Source organism: Poeciliopsis prolifica, unplaced genomic scaffold (genome assembly GCF_027474105.1).
Source record: "Poeciliopsis prolifica strain line A6 unplaced genomic scaffold, Auburn_PproV2 SCAFFOLD133, whole genome shotgun sequence".
NCBI lineage: Eukaryota > Metazoa > Chordata > Actinopteri > Cyprinodontiformes > Poeciliidae > Poeciliopsis > Poeciliopsis prolifica.
The window spans coordinates 503586-517500 of record NW_026562508.1 but is presented as its reverse complement, the minus strand read 5'-3'; the positions used below and the strand labels follow the sequence as shown (position 1 = coordinate 517500).

Here is a 13915-nt window from a genome sequence, read left to right as displayed (position 1 = left end):
TGTCCTTCATTTCCTTTCTTTGGTGAAGAGTTGGTCAGTAGTTTTCTAAACCTACTGAAGGAAATCGAACTTTTTTAAACGATATACAGTGTGAATAGGATTTAGTTTGAGTTCAACTGTTTTTCTTAAGCAGTTAAAAAACTTACTCCACTTAAGAAACTGACATGTCAACCTCTATTAATAGAAAATTATTTTCTTTGCTATATTCAACTCAGACACAAAAATACACAGATATCCCGCAAAACTTCATAAATCATCCCTCAAGACATGTTATTTACTTCTGAGATGTCATTTTTCACTTTGAGTAGAAAAAAGAAATATGGAAATACAAAAGCTGAGTCCATCTGCAAACATGTCTGCAATTAGAAAACTGAACTTATAGACCCAGCAAGCTTTTGGAGGAGCTAATTGCCAGGAAACGAAAAGACAGTACACCTCCCCCAAACAAGGGAGGTTGTTTGGGGGAGGTGTATTGTCTTGTTTGTTACAACCTCCCCCAAACAAATGGGAAGGTTGTAACAAACAAAAAACACCAGGTACATCAAGGGAGACATGAAAGCATGAGGGTAGGAATTTTCAATTAAAATGTCTTGCAAGAAGAAAATGTAGAAACAAAAATTTGTCACTGAACCATAAAAATAATTTAAAGAAAAATAAATTATATACAAAGAATCTGAACACATACTTTGACTAACACCTAAAAAAATGCAAATTATGCATAGAGAAGCTGTCATGCACTCTGGATGAATTGATGAAAGTGGGTTTTAGAGATGAATTCTGGATTTTTACATTCATTAATGAAAGATAACACCCAAAGTTCTGTTTCCATCCCAGCTGAACATGAAAGGCATTGCCATGCAGAGACCTTTGGAGAGGCAGAGGCTCAGAGTTAAAAAAAAAACCCAGCATTGTATAAGATCTTAAAATACGGTACAGCAACATGGCAACAACCCATATTAATCAAGAATCTAATTGGATCCGACTACATCATTGCCATCATGTGGGGAAATGCCAAGCAAATGTAATATATTTTCCCCAACATGAATAATGTGATTGATTTTAAACTTGGCCAATAACCAGATCTCCCTCTCACAGACTCCATTTTATCTATATCTAAACATGTTAGTGATGCTGAGGTTCTTAGTAGGATAGGTAGGGTTCTCTCTAAGGCCCCATATTACCTTGGGCCGGCCCTGCATGAACCACTGCTGAGATGAGTACCTCTGGAATCTACCTGCAATCCCCTGGTTGCCGCTGTCAGTCCACCGATGCTTTGGGGGCATTTTGATTCATTAATTGTGGCATGTTTGGCTTTAAGCTTTGGTTTTAATTATTTAAAGTTTATTTTGTGAACTCTAAATACTCTGGACCGAATCTGCCTTTAATACTTGAGGTTCTGCATTAACTTCTATTTATAGTCGCTCACATCCAGCCCAGATCCCGTCAGCAGCGGCTTTAACCCGCCTGGTAGTAACAATAAGGAGAAGCAGAGCCAAAGGTCAGCAGGTGGTACCGGGTGGTACCAGATGGTACCAGATGGTACCGGGACTTTGAGCAACTCGTGGTGACAGTCATAGTGCTGTGTCTTATGTCAGAATGTCTGATATAAAGAAACATCATATAAAAATATTAATCCATTAATCAATCAAAAATACTCAAAAGACGTGAAATGACCCAAAGACATTTTACTACAGTTTATGGTTTTCTTAAATATAGAAGCCACGCCTCCTCCTTTTTTATGTTTTCTGTTCTCACTTAAAAAATTGTAGTCAGGAGGCGCTGATTCAATGAGTACAATTTGGTCATTATTGTCATTCAACCATGTTTCTGTCAGAAACATAACATCAATATTATACTCAGTGATGAAATCATTAATTAATAGCTTTAGCACAGAGTGATCTGATATTTAAAAGAGCTACTTTAAGTGGCTTGGAGGCCAAAAGATTTTCAGTCTGAGGTTCCTTTAGGCAGGGGATCACTCTGAGGTTTGAATTAGGACCGCTGTGTTTCATATTTCTGTTTTTTGTCAGTTTTCTTGTAGTGATCCGGACAGGTAATGTCCTGTTCTGCAGAACCCGGGGGCCAGACACATTCTGGATGGAGACAGGTGTAAAAATAATATCTGGTCCCCAGCCTCAGACCTCAGAAACATAGAGTGATGGATCCTCTGGGAAGTCAGGGGCAGGTGGCTTAAATGTAGTGAGGTCTGCTACGTGAGCGCTAAGGAGAGACCTGCGAACCTGCTGATTCATTAGATATAAAAATATTTTTTTATATCTGTCGGTTTGACCGACTCAGACTTCCTGTAGAACTGGGCATTTGGCAGCCTGATTAAGTTAAAGTCAGAAGTTTTCTCTGCAGCTGAAGCATTTCTGTGCTTAGGGGCGAGGCGGGTTTTTTCCTGAGTTTGTGAGGACAATTATGAAAATATAAATAGAAACAGTTGTTTTAATTCAACATCAGACCAACATTTTTATTCACAAACCAGTGTATAAAAAATATTCTTGCCAATAATTTGATAGTTAGAGGTACAGATCAGAGCCCCTCCTCCTCACCATGGACCCGGAGTCTGAACAACATGAAGGGAGAAACTGAGTCATTGTTAGACTGAGGGCAGCCAGACTAGTTGATTTTCTGAGGGGCGCAAGCAGGCCTTCTGACATAGAGATTAAAAAAACATTTTTTTACATTTAAAAAAGAAAAAAGAAAAAAACTCAAAAAGGGGCAGAGGCACAAGCCCCCTTTGCCCTCCCCTCTGCACGTGCCTGATGAAAGGACTGTAAAAATCAAATTCCCACAGTTGTTAACATGGAATGAAATGTCTGCCAGCTCTTCTTTGCAGTTCGTATGATGAGAGATCAGGAGGGCCCCGTCATCATGTGGGCACCTGATCTGCTGCAGGTGTTTTAGCTCACCTTTCCTCATCAGGTGGAATATATTAGGATCTGGATGCCAGGACTTTCATGCTTACACAAAAGGATGTGTGGCAATAGAAATATTTATTCAGGAGTTTAAAATATGAATTTCCAAATGCTTCTCATATCAACTGTTTTTACAGCTGAGACGGTGGCAGTCATAATAAGCTTGAAGTGAGTAGAAGAGATTCAACTAGACAGGGTGGTGGTGTGCATGGATTCCAAAGTAGTAGTCCTCAGGGTAAAGAAAACAATAGGAAAGACTAAATATTAGAGATTCAGCACCATTTATTTAGGTGACACAAGGTGACATTCCCTTGCACATTTTCTTTCTCCACAGTGATTTTTGTTAAGGCTTGGAGCCTTAACAAAGGCTCCAAGCCTTTGTTAAGGCTTGGAGCCTTAACAAAGGCAAGTTTGTTTGTCTGTTGATCATTTATATCCAGGTCAATTTTGCAGTTGTTATGCTGTACCCTCCAAAAGCCAAAGTTAGACATTTAGACATTATCTAAATCATACATCTAAATATCTAAAACATGACTGTTATTCAAAGCTTTTCTCAGACATTTTCTGTTATGTCAAAATTTATTGAAGGCTATATAATAAAAAGCAATTCAGGAAAGGAGGGCATTGTTCCACAATTAATGACTGATTTATTCTGACCAATTAATATAAAAGAACTTAAATACGAGCTCAGAGGATAAGAACCACCCGCGGTGGTTGAGAAGGGAATTTGTTTTTCTTATATGTATATATAAATAATATATATTATATATATATATATATATATATATCTTTCTCCTAGATACTTGGCTATAAGAGCAAGCATGAGACCCAATACCCACCATGGAAAAGACGGTTAGAGGCTAAAATCAAGGTAACAAGGAGGGAAGTGAGCCAACTGTCAGAGCTCCACAAGGGTACAATGAAAAGACCAGTACCCAGAAAGTACAGGCAGATGCCCATACCTGAAGCACTTGAAACTGCCAAACAGAGGCTCCAAGCCTTGGCCAGTCGCCTAAAGAGATACACAAGGGAGAATGAATCCAGAAGGATTAACTGGCTCTTCTCCACTCAACCAGCTAAGGTGTACTCTCAATGGCAGGGTAATAACAACAGAGCAGACCCACCAAGGCTGGAGACGGAACAATACTGGAAAGGCATATGGGAAAGGGAGGCGTCCCACAACAGCAATGCACAGTGGCTGATCTCTCTACGAGAGGACCACAGCAACCTCCCTGAGCAAGCCCCGGTAACCATCACTGTGACAGATGTTCAACAAAGAGTCTCAGGTATGAAAAACTGGACAGCACCAGGGCCTGACATGATCCATGCCTACTGGCTAAAGAAACTCACTGCTCTCCATGAGCGACTGGCAGCCCAAATGAACCAGCTGCTACAAAGTGGGACTCACCCTGAATGGTTAACTGAAGGGCGGACAATCCTAATCCAGAAGGATCCATCAAAGGGTCCAGTCCCACCCAACTACCGACCAATAACTTGCCTCTCCACAACCTGGAAGCTCATGTCAGGCATCATAGCGGCCAAGATAAGCAAACACATTGATAAACACATGAGCACGGCACAGAAGGGTATCGGTGTAAATACCAGAGGAGCCAAACACCAACTCCTCGTAGACCGCACAGTTGCCCGAGACTGCAAAACCCGACACACCAACCTGTGCATGGCTTGGATCAATTACAAGAAAGCCTATGACTCAATGCTGCATACTTGGATCATTGAATGCCTAGAGATGTATAACATCAACAGGATTCTGAGAGCCTTCATTGCAAACTCGATGAAGCTGTGGAAAACCACCCTTGAAGCCAACCGCAAACCCCTTGCACAAGTGTCCATCAAATGTGGCATATACCAAGGAGATGCTCTGTCCCCGCTACTGTTCTGCATAGGCCTGAACCCCCTCAGCCAAATTATCAACAAGACTGGCTACGGATACCGACTCAAAAATGGGGCCAACATCAGTCACCTCCTCTACATGGATGACATCAAGCTGTACGCCAAGAGTGAGCGAGACATCGACTCACTGATCCACACCACAAGGATCTACAGCACTGACATTGGGATGTCATTCGGACTAGAGAAGTGTGGTCGGCTGATCACAAAGAGGGGGAAGGTGATCCGCACAGAAGGAGTCTCACTCCCACAAGGAACAATAGCAGACATAGAGGACAGTTACAAGTACCTAGGTATACCACAAGCAAATGGCAACCTCGATGAGGCCACAAGGAAAGGAGCCACAGCTAAATACCTCCAACGAATAAGGCAAGTCCTGAGAAGCCAGCTCAATGGCAAGAACAAAATCCGTGCGATAAACAGCTATGCCCTGCCAGTAATCAGATACCCTGCTGGAATAATTAGCTGGCCAAAGGAGGAGATAAAAGCCACAGATATTAAGACTAGAAAGCTACTAACCATGCATGGAGGGTTCCATCCCAAATCCAGCACCCTGAGACTTTACACGAGCCGCAAGGAAGGAGGCAGAGGACTAGTGAGTGTGAGAACCACTGTCCAGGACGAAACAACTAAGATCCATAAATACATCAGGGACAAAGCCTCAACAGACAATGTGCTCAGTGAATGTCTCAGACAACAGGGAACGGAGGTTGAGGTGCCAGAGATACCATCATGGGAGGACAAGCCCCTACATGGGATGTACCACCAGCAAATAACCCAAGTGGCTGATATCAGTAAATCCTACCAATGGCTGGAAAAAGCTGGACTCAAGGACAGCACAGAGGCCCTCATCCTGGCCGCCCAGGAACAGGCCCTAAACACCAGAGCAATAGAGGCCCAGATCTACCACACCAGACAAGACCCAAGGTGTAGGTTGTGCAAGGAGGCCCCTGAGACAGTCCAGCACATCATAGCAGGGTGCAAGATACTGGCAGGGAAAGCGTACATGGAGCGACATAACCAAGTGGCAGGCATAGTGTACAGAAACATCTGTGCAGAATATGGACTGGAAACCCCGAGATCAAAGTGGGAAACACCCCCAAAGGTGGTGGAGAACGCCAGAGCTAAGATCCTGTGGGACTTCCAGATCCAGACAGACAAAATGGTAATGGCGAAACAACCAGACATTGTCGTAGTGGATAAACATCAGAGGAAAGCCGTTGTGGTTGATGTAGCAATACCAAGTGATTGCAACATCAGGAAAAAGGAGCACGAGAAACTGGAGAAATACCAGGGCCTCAGGGAAGAACTGGAGAGGGCCTGGAAGGTGAAGACCACAGTGGTGCCTGTGGTCATCGGGGCCCTCGGGGCAGTAACCCCCAAACTGGAGCAGTGGCTACAACAGATCCCAGGAACAACATCAGACATCTCAGTCCAGAAATGTGCAGTCCTTGGCACAGCCAAGATACTGCGCAGAACCCTCAAGCTCCCAGGCCTCTGGTAGAGGACCCGAGCTCAGAGGATAAGAACCACCCACGGTGGGTGAGAAGGGAATTTTTATATATATATATATATATATATATATATATATATATATATATATATATATATATATATATATATATATATATATATATATATATATATATATATATATAGGCTATATATATATGTGTGTGCGTGTGTGTGTCGGTATGTGTGGCCGTGTGTGTGTATCTCCAAAACATTGTATAGATACAAAGCCAGAAAAGGTGAACAACACGTCTCAGGGTGAGAATCACATAGAGAGCATTGTGTTAATATCCTTTTTGAATTGTAGCATGTAGGGAATAACTGCCCAGTATTTGTGTATAATTTGTAGGATGCCTCTCTAATTTTATTAGTTATTACAAATTTATATGGAAACATCCAGACTTTTGTCCTATTTATATTTTTAATATTACGTGACAAGTATAAAATTACATATGAGGCAGTAACAATATGTTTTTAAAACAGAACACTAATACCTTGATTTATATCTGCTTGTGGATGCAATGAGAAACATATTTTGCCTAAAGGACAATCGGTAATTGAAGACAGGGGAGATAATAATCCAGGAGACGGTATAAGTGTCCTCTTAAAGAGTAGGCTCTTATATTATAATTTGGTATCGTAAATACACATAATTGTCCCTTCCGGCATGTCGTACACATTCCCACGAAACATAACAAGTACACTGACCAATCACATGCTGACATTTATTCCGTGTTTTGGGACTTGTCAGGTGTGATTGGTTGTGGACTGAAGCAGTGATCTTACGAGCAGAGGCTGAGCAGACCGGTGTGAGAGCGAGCTGCAAACATGGAGAGCTTGTGGTCGATTCGGTGGAAGCTGCTGCTGTTGCCGTTGCTGCTTCTGCTGCTGTTGTTTGACTGCGAGGGGAGAGAGTCGGAGTTAAACTATGTGACCTGCGGCTCGCTGGTCAAACTGCTCAACACCCGACACAACGTCCGTCTACATTCACATGATGTCAAATACGGCTCAGGTAACCGCAGGCCCAAATGTAAAAACAAAGTATTGACCAGAAAAGCTATGAAGATGTTGTTTTAACTTTGTAAAGCTTTCACACACAGCTTTCTGTGTGTGAAAGCTTTACTAAGCTCAAAGGCTCCAGAGCGCCTCACAGTTAATAGCTGAACAATAACAGAGCTTCTCATGCACATTGAATAACATGCTTCATTCTAAGATCTGTTCAAGCTGATTTTATGCAAGACCAAAAGAGATTTCTTAAAAATGTTCAGCTCTTGTTTTGTAAAAGCTCAGCCTTGTTGTCAATATTGCATGAATGAAAAATTATCAGCTGAACTGGTTTAATGTTTTATCACTACTGTGATAGTGGTATAATTTTGTATTTGTGATTGAATTTGTTTTCGCCTCCTGCCATCTTCAGTCATTACCATGCCATGATGTTTATTTAGCTCTACAGGAATCAGTATAATTTCAGATTAGTGTCCTAATTTTGAAAGACTTATGGACGGATGGATGAACGAATGTATTAATGAGATGATTAGATAACCTGCTATGCTGTAGATGTTTTACAGGCCAGTTTTACAGATACAAATGCATTTAATTTAGTTAAATCTAAAACAAGGTTGTATTTAATGTTGTCCTCAGTGTGGCGCTGTTGCATCACAAACCCTTTTTTGAAAGTTTTTTTTAAATAACTTTATCGGGGAAAAAATAATCACTACAGAACAGTTTCTCTCTCTCTCTTTTCTCTCTCTCTCTTTCTCTCTCTCTCTCTCTCTCTCTCTCTCTCTCTATATATATATATATATATATATATATATATATATATATATATATATATATATATAGATATGGTGCATGAATGTGTGTGGCGCAGTTGGTAGCACCATTGCTTTGCAGCAAGAAGGTCCTGGGTTCAATTCCCACCCGGGGTCTTTCTGCACAGAGTTTGCATGGTAATTAACAATTACTAGGCGTGTGCATGATTGTTTGTCATGTCTTTGTGTTGCCCTGCGACGTTCCGAGCCCTCGCCCGGAAGATAGGTACCAGCACCTCCTGGGCCCACCGGGGACAAGGGTGTTAGAAAATGGAGGAATGGGGCAATGGAACCCATCAAATTCATTTGATAGATGAAAAATATAATTTCTTCAATTGAGAAGCAAAGCAAATTACAGTAATCTTAACAACCATCCCCTTACATCGCTTGAAAAATTAATGATCGGAATAAATTAAGAAAGGGTATTATTTCAGACTTTTATAATGTCTGAAATTATAATGAATTAATTTAGTTAATTAACTAACTAATTAATTAACTAACTCTGTCGTTTTCTTCTTTTGAAGGAAGGAAGGGATCCAGCATATTTTTCAAAACTTGAAGTTTTTCAAAACTTTATTGCAACCCCAACAGTACATTTTATACATTTGGGCAAGTTTACGACTTGGTGAACAGCCAAACATGACCAACATGGATGAAACAGATGGGAAACTGTTCAAAATTCTCCTTTTGTTTTTTTAAGTACATATTACACAGTTCACAGACTTGATGCCTGCGAACTACCAAATATGTTTTGTCAAGGCATTACTGAAATAGTTCTCACCTTTGAAAAAATACTCTAGGTGGCAAAAGGTGCTGCTGGAGCCGCTTGTGCTCTTGATGCTGTTTCCTGAAAAATAGCAATGTTCAGTAATATTAGTTTTAATTTTAAGTCAATACTCAGGTACACAGACACATTTCCATAGATAGATATGTTCCTCTCTCTCTATCCATATACTGTTTGCTGACAGAGACGCCTTCTGTACCTTCTGTACAGAAAGTACAGAAGACCGAAGGTTGGCAGATACAGTGAGATGACAGTATCTCATCATGTCTTCCGTCTGTTTGTCTATGGACAGAAGAATGGAAGTTACAGTGAGACACAGACAATTGGGGCGGTGAGAGAGGTGAGGGGTCAATCTTGTTACCTCCGACAAGATGCCGCACTGGGTGATTGCCCATAGCAGAATCTGGCACCGACTGATTAATCACAATTAATCACTATGCCTAATTTTGTAAGCTTGAAATATAAATATGGACAGAGCTGTGCAAACTCCTTTTGCTGTACGCCAACAATTTAAAATCCAAGTAATTATCTTGCATTTGTAGTCTCCCATACCCCACAGCAACTAAGAGACATTTACCCATCTACACATGCATAAGTAGCAAACTTGTGCAGGAGCCAACTGATAGATAACATCTATTTTATTAGATCTATTTAATTTTTAGTTCTTGATACCTCCAGGGGCATCATGAAGCCCATTTCAAACATGCAGTGTCTGTAATCAGAACTGTGACGATGATGATGATGATAATAATAATAATAATAATGGAGGAACTGGGTTCCTGTCTAAGAAAGAAATTCAAATAATTTACTTTTTTTTTCATCCCCTTACATCGCTTGAAAAATTAATGATCGGAATAAATTAAGAAAGGGTATTATTTCAGACTTTTATAATGTCTGAAATTATAATGATGATGCTAACAGTTATTGGCAGATCCGTGGGAAGCCAGCACGTCCATGTCAGCGTGGGTCAGCCATCAAATGTGGTCAGCCCATCCGGATCACACACATGAAGACCAACCGGAACCTTCACACACACCACTTCAGTTCCCCTCTGTCTAATAACCAGGTCAAAAGTTTTCACAAACTTACTTTAGACTTTTTTATTTCAGCTGTTTTTACTCAAACAATTTGAGTGTCACAGGGCCTTCTTCCTTTGTTATTCTAGTCTGCTAAGGACAAAAAGGTCTACCAGCACTTTATTGAACACACAGTGCTAATACAGATTGAGGTTCATGTCAGAAGATTGTGGTCCTGAAGGGACCACAGTCACAGCAGGCTGTGACGTTGGTTTCCCCTCATCCATCCTCCACTACCAGCCTGAGTCACACTCTCACCCCTCCAGCTAAATTGGGGTGTTTTGCACCACCTTTTTTCAGCCTGTCATTGTCTGCTTCTGATGACTGTGTGAATTGCAACCTCAGTTTTCTGCTCTTGGCTTTGCAGATGAGGCCATTGTGCCCTGTTACAGAAAAATGTTCAGCTATATTAATAATAAATTGAAACTGAAAATGTGCAAAGCCCCACATCTCCCAGGCGACCATAGGTTTCAGTTCTTCAGATATTGGTCCCAGATAGGCGACATCTATAGGCTAGTCTGTGAATGCGAACTATAGGAGAGCACATGGTGCAAATTTGAAATGTACGTCTTTTCTCCATTTTGTAATTACAAGACATTAAAACGTGAAAAGTTGGGCAGAAAAACTTGTCACAACAATTTGCTTATTATTATGATGATTGTGATTACAAATTGTGCACAAATGATAAGCATGCCTTAGCTTTTGACTTTTGAGACTTTCTTACCACAAAATCTTACTTGAGATCCTGTAAAATATTGATAATTTACTTTGTATTGCAAAGCTAGGTTATCTGAGCATTAGAATTGTAATGCTCCGTTCAAGCAAACAAAAATTTGGAAATCTGAGCATTACCAGATCTATTGGAAATACTGTACTTTTGACTTGACCCAGCAGCTCAAACAACCATATTAAAGACATGCACTTAGATTAAAAATATCCAAAAATATTAACTTTGTAGGCTGCACTTCTGAAATACACTAATTTAAGTGAGAAGGTTCTTCTCTTCCCGGAAAAATAAAAACTCCCTGAAGACTAACAAGAGCAGCAGCAAATTATGGGGAGACATCCATCAGGGGCTTGTTGTCATTGTGAAGAAATAGAAAGGGTTGAACATGTTTTAATTAAATGTAGAAAATATGCAAGAGAAAGAAAGGAAATGGAAAGGGCTATGAGAATTTCAATAACAATTGCTAATATATTAGGGAAGCCTCAATAATAATGTTAGCACTTATAAAGCGCTATAAAGAATTTAAAGGACACAAAGATAGCTGAGAGACTTTAATATATTTAAACTCATTCTTTGATATTTTAAAGATAAAGGGACACATTGCTATCATTCCTCAACATGACAACTGGATCACAAATAATTCTGGTAAACAATTCTGTCCCCACCTTGAGTCTTTCTTTTTATAGGAAGTCAGCGCCTTTGGAGAAAATGGAGAGGGAGATTTGGACGTGTGGACAGTCCAGTGTGATGGAATCTACTGGGACCGTGATGAGCCTGTGCGCTTCAAACACATGGGCACAGACGTCTTCCTGGGCATCACAGGCGAGCAGTATGGCCACCCGATCCGTGGCCAGCGCGAGGTGCACGGCATGAGCACCCCCAACCAGCACAACTTGTGGCGCACCATGGAAGGCTGTTCATTCAGCCCAGCCAGGAGCCGCTTCGGCACGATGAACTCTGACATCTGCTCCAGGACAAATAGATTTTGGACACGCTTTCTTCTGTTGTGGGGCTTTTGCAGCTCACCTGAGCCAAATGTTTTTGTGTGAGTTATGTCGATAAGGACTTTTTATGTGACAAGGTGGAACATGTTCATTTATTCTACACGCACTGTAATTCTACATGCAAACTTGAATTACCCACTCAACTGCAATGATTGTTCTCTATTTACTCCTTAGTTCTGTTAATGAAATACAGAATTGTTGCTTTAAATAGTGTGAGACTGTGCTTTGAATCCAATCATTGTTTTTGTTGATTTGCTGCAATACACTTAAGAAGGAAGAAAACGTGATCAAAGTACCATATTTTCCGGACTATAAGTCACACAGGAATATAAGTGGCATTTTGAGGGAAATTTATTTGATAAAATCCAACACCAAGAACAGACATGTCATCTTGGAAGGCAATAAAAATAGAATAGACGCAACAACAGGCTGAATAATTGTACGGTATGCTAACGTTACATGACACATGAACAACGAACTGAGAACGTGCCTGGAATGTTAACATATTAAGAGTTATTTAGATAATTAGCATAAATAACATGCTGACAAGTTTACCAAACCATCCGTGTCTCTCCAAATCGCTAAATGCCATGGAATCTTCATCTTGGGTGTCGCTTGCAAACAACTCTGTTAACTCCGAATGTAGAATAACAGAGGCCTAGAGCGCCCTCTTGCGGTTTAGTGTGAAAATAACATGTAATATGATATAATGATGTGTTAATATCCTCGCATAAGTCGCTCCGGAGTATAAGTTGCACCTCCGGCCAAACTATGGAAAAAAATCTGCAACTTATTGTCCGGAAAATACGATACTAATGCCATTTGCACCCCGTAAAGCTTTCTGGCAAAGCTTTACTTTGATGTGTTCTGTTAATAATGCATGTGTGAAGTACATAATTCAGAGACTGAGGTCCAGACAAAAGTCAGGGAGCAAAAACAATCTTTAATACATCTGCAAACGAAGAGCAAAAATCCACTGCATTAGGCGAAAATCATTCTGCTCAATGAACTCAGAGTTGTATAGTTGCTTTATTCACCTCTCTGCTAACAGGCGGAGACTCAATCTTCTAAGACCAAACAAAAGAAACGAACAGTTCAACCTTACACGCTCATTCACTGTAATGTTTACGGGATGCGAAAACTAAACACTCTATCTCCATGCAGGGAAGACCTCGGGAAAAACAGCGAGTTCCCAGATAACCTGTCTGGGAAACTTCAACAGACACATCTTGTTCACTTAGTTTGTACACCTTCTGCAGCTGCATGAAAAAACATCTAGACTATGTTACTGTATGATGCAAATAAAAGATTTTCTCTTGAAAGAAAAATCTACTTCACACATGTCATGGGACACCTAGACACTAAAACACATTGGTGGTCATGATGCTAACTATCTTTTTTTTGCTGTCTTGAACTCTTGGTTTGGATTGCTGATCATGTGGTTGAGGTTTTAGAGTTAACTACATTTTCCAGAAAAATTTCTAATGCTTTTATACTATCTCTTGAAAAATGTTTGAGATCATTGCTGAATCTAAATTATTTGTTAGACCTAGATGTTTTAACAAATAATCTGTTGTACGCTTCCTATTAGTCGTAGGAAGTGTACCGCAGTTTAGTTGCTTGCTCAATCTCAGAGTCCACAGTAAGATCATCTCAGATTCCTTTGGGGTTTCCTCAAGCTTTTAAAAAGGATTGAAATAAGTTTTGCTGTTATGAAAGTATATTAATATCAGACCATGGACCATGCTGTCTTCTAAACACAGATCAAAGCCTGATCAGAGAAATAGCTAGAAGGACTTTAACCCAAAAATCTCTACAGGAAAAGAATTTATGAAATATGTGAGGAAAGAAATGGACAACTATTTTAATGAGAACACAATGGAAACATCTGAAACTATGAGGTGGGAAGCCCTTAAAACCTGTTTAAGAGGACACATCATTAGTTGTACCTTGATTAAATCCAAAGAAAGGCTGAAAAGACTTGGAAACTAAAATTAGAATCTAAAGTACAAACTTTACAAAAACAGTTTTTAATAATAAAGTCCCTGGAGTCTAAAAGAGCTGCTACTTTTAAAAGCTGAATCTAATAAATTAGTGGCAGACAGAGCAGACTTTAGTATAGTCACAATCAACCAAGCATTTTATGAACAGGGAGGGAAGTCAAGTAAA

At 40.2% G+C, this 13915-nt stretch overlaps 1 pseudogene; it reads left to right on the top strand.

The window, feature by feature from the left end:
- The first annotated feature begins 7136 nt into the window (after nt 1-7136).
- LOC129355377 (stromal cell-derived factor 2-like) lies at nt 7137-12455 on the top strand (annotated as a pseudogene).
- The last annotated feature ends 1460 nt before the right edge of the window (nt 12456-13915 follow it).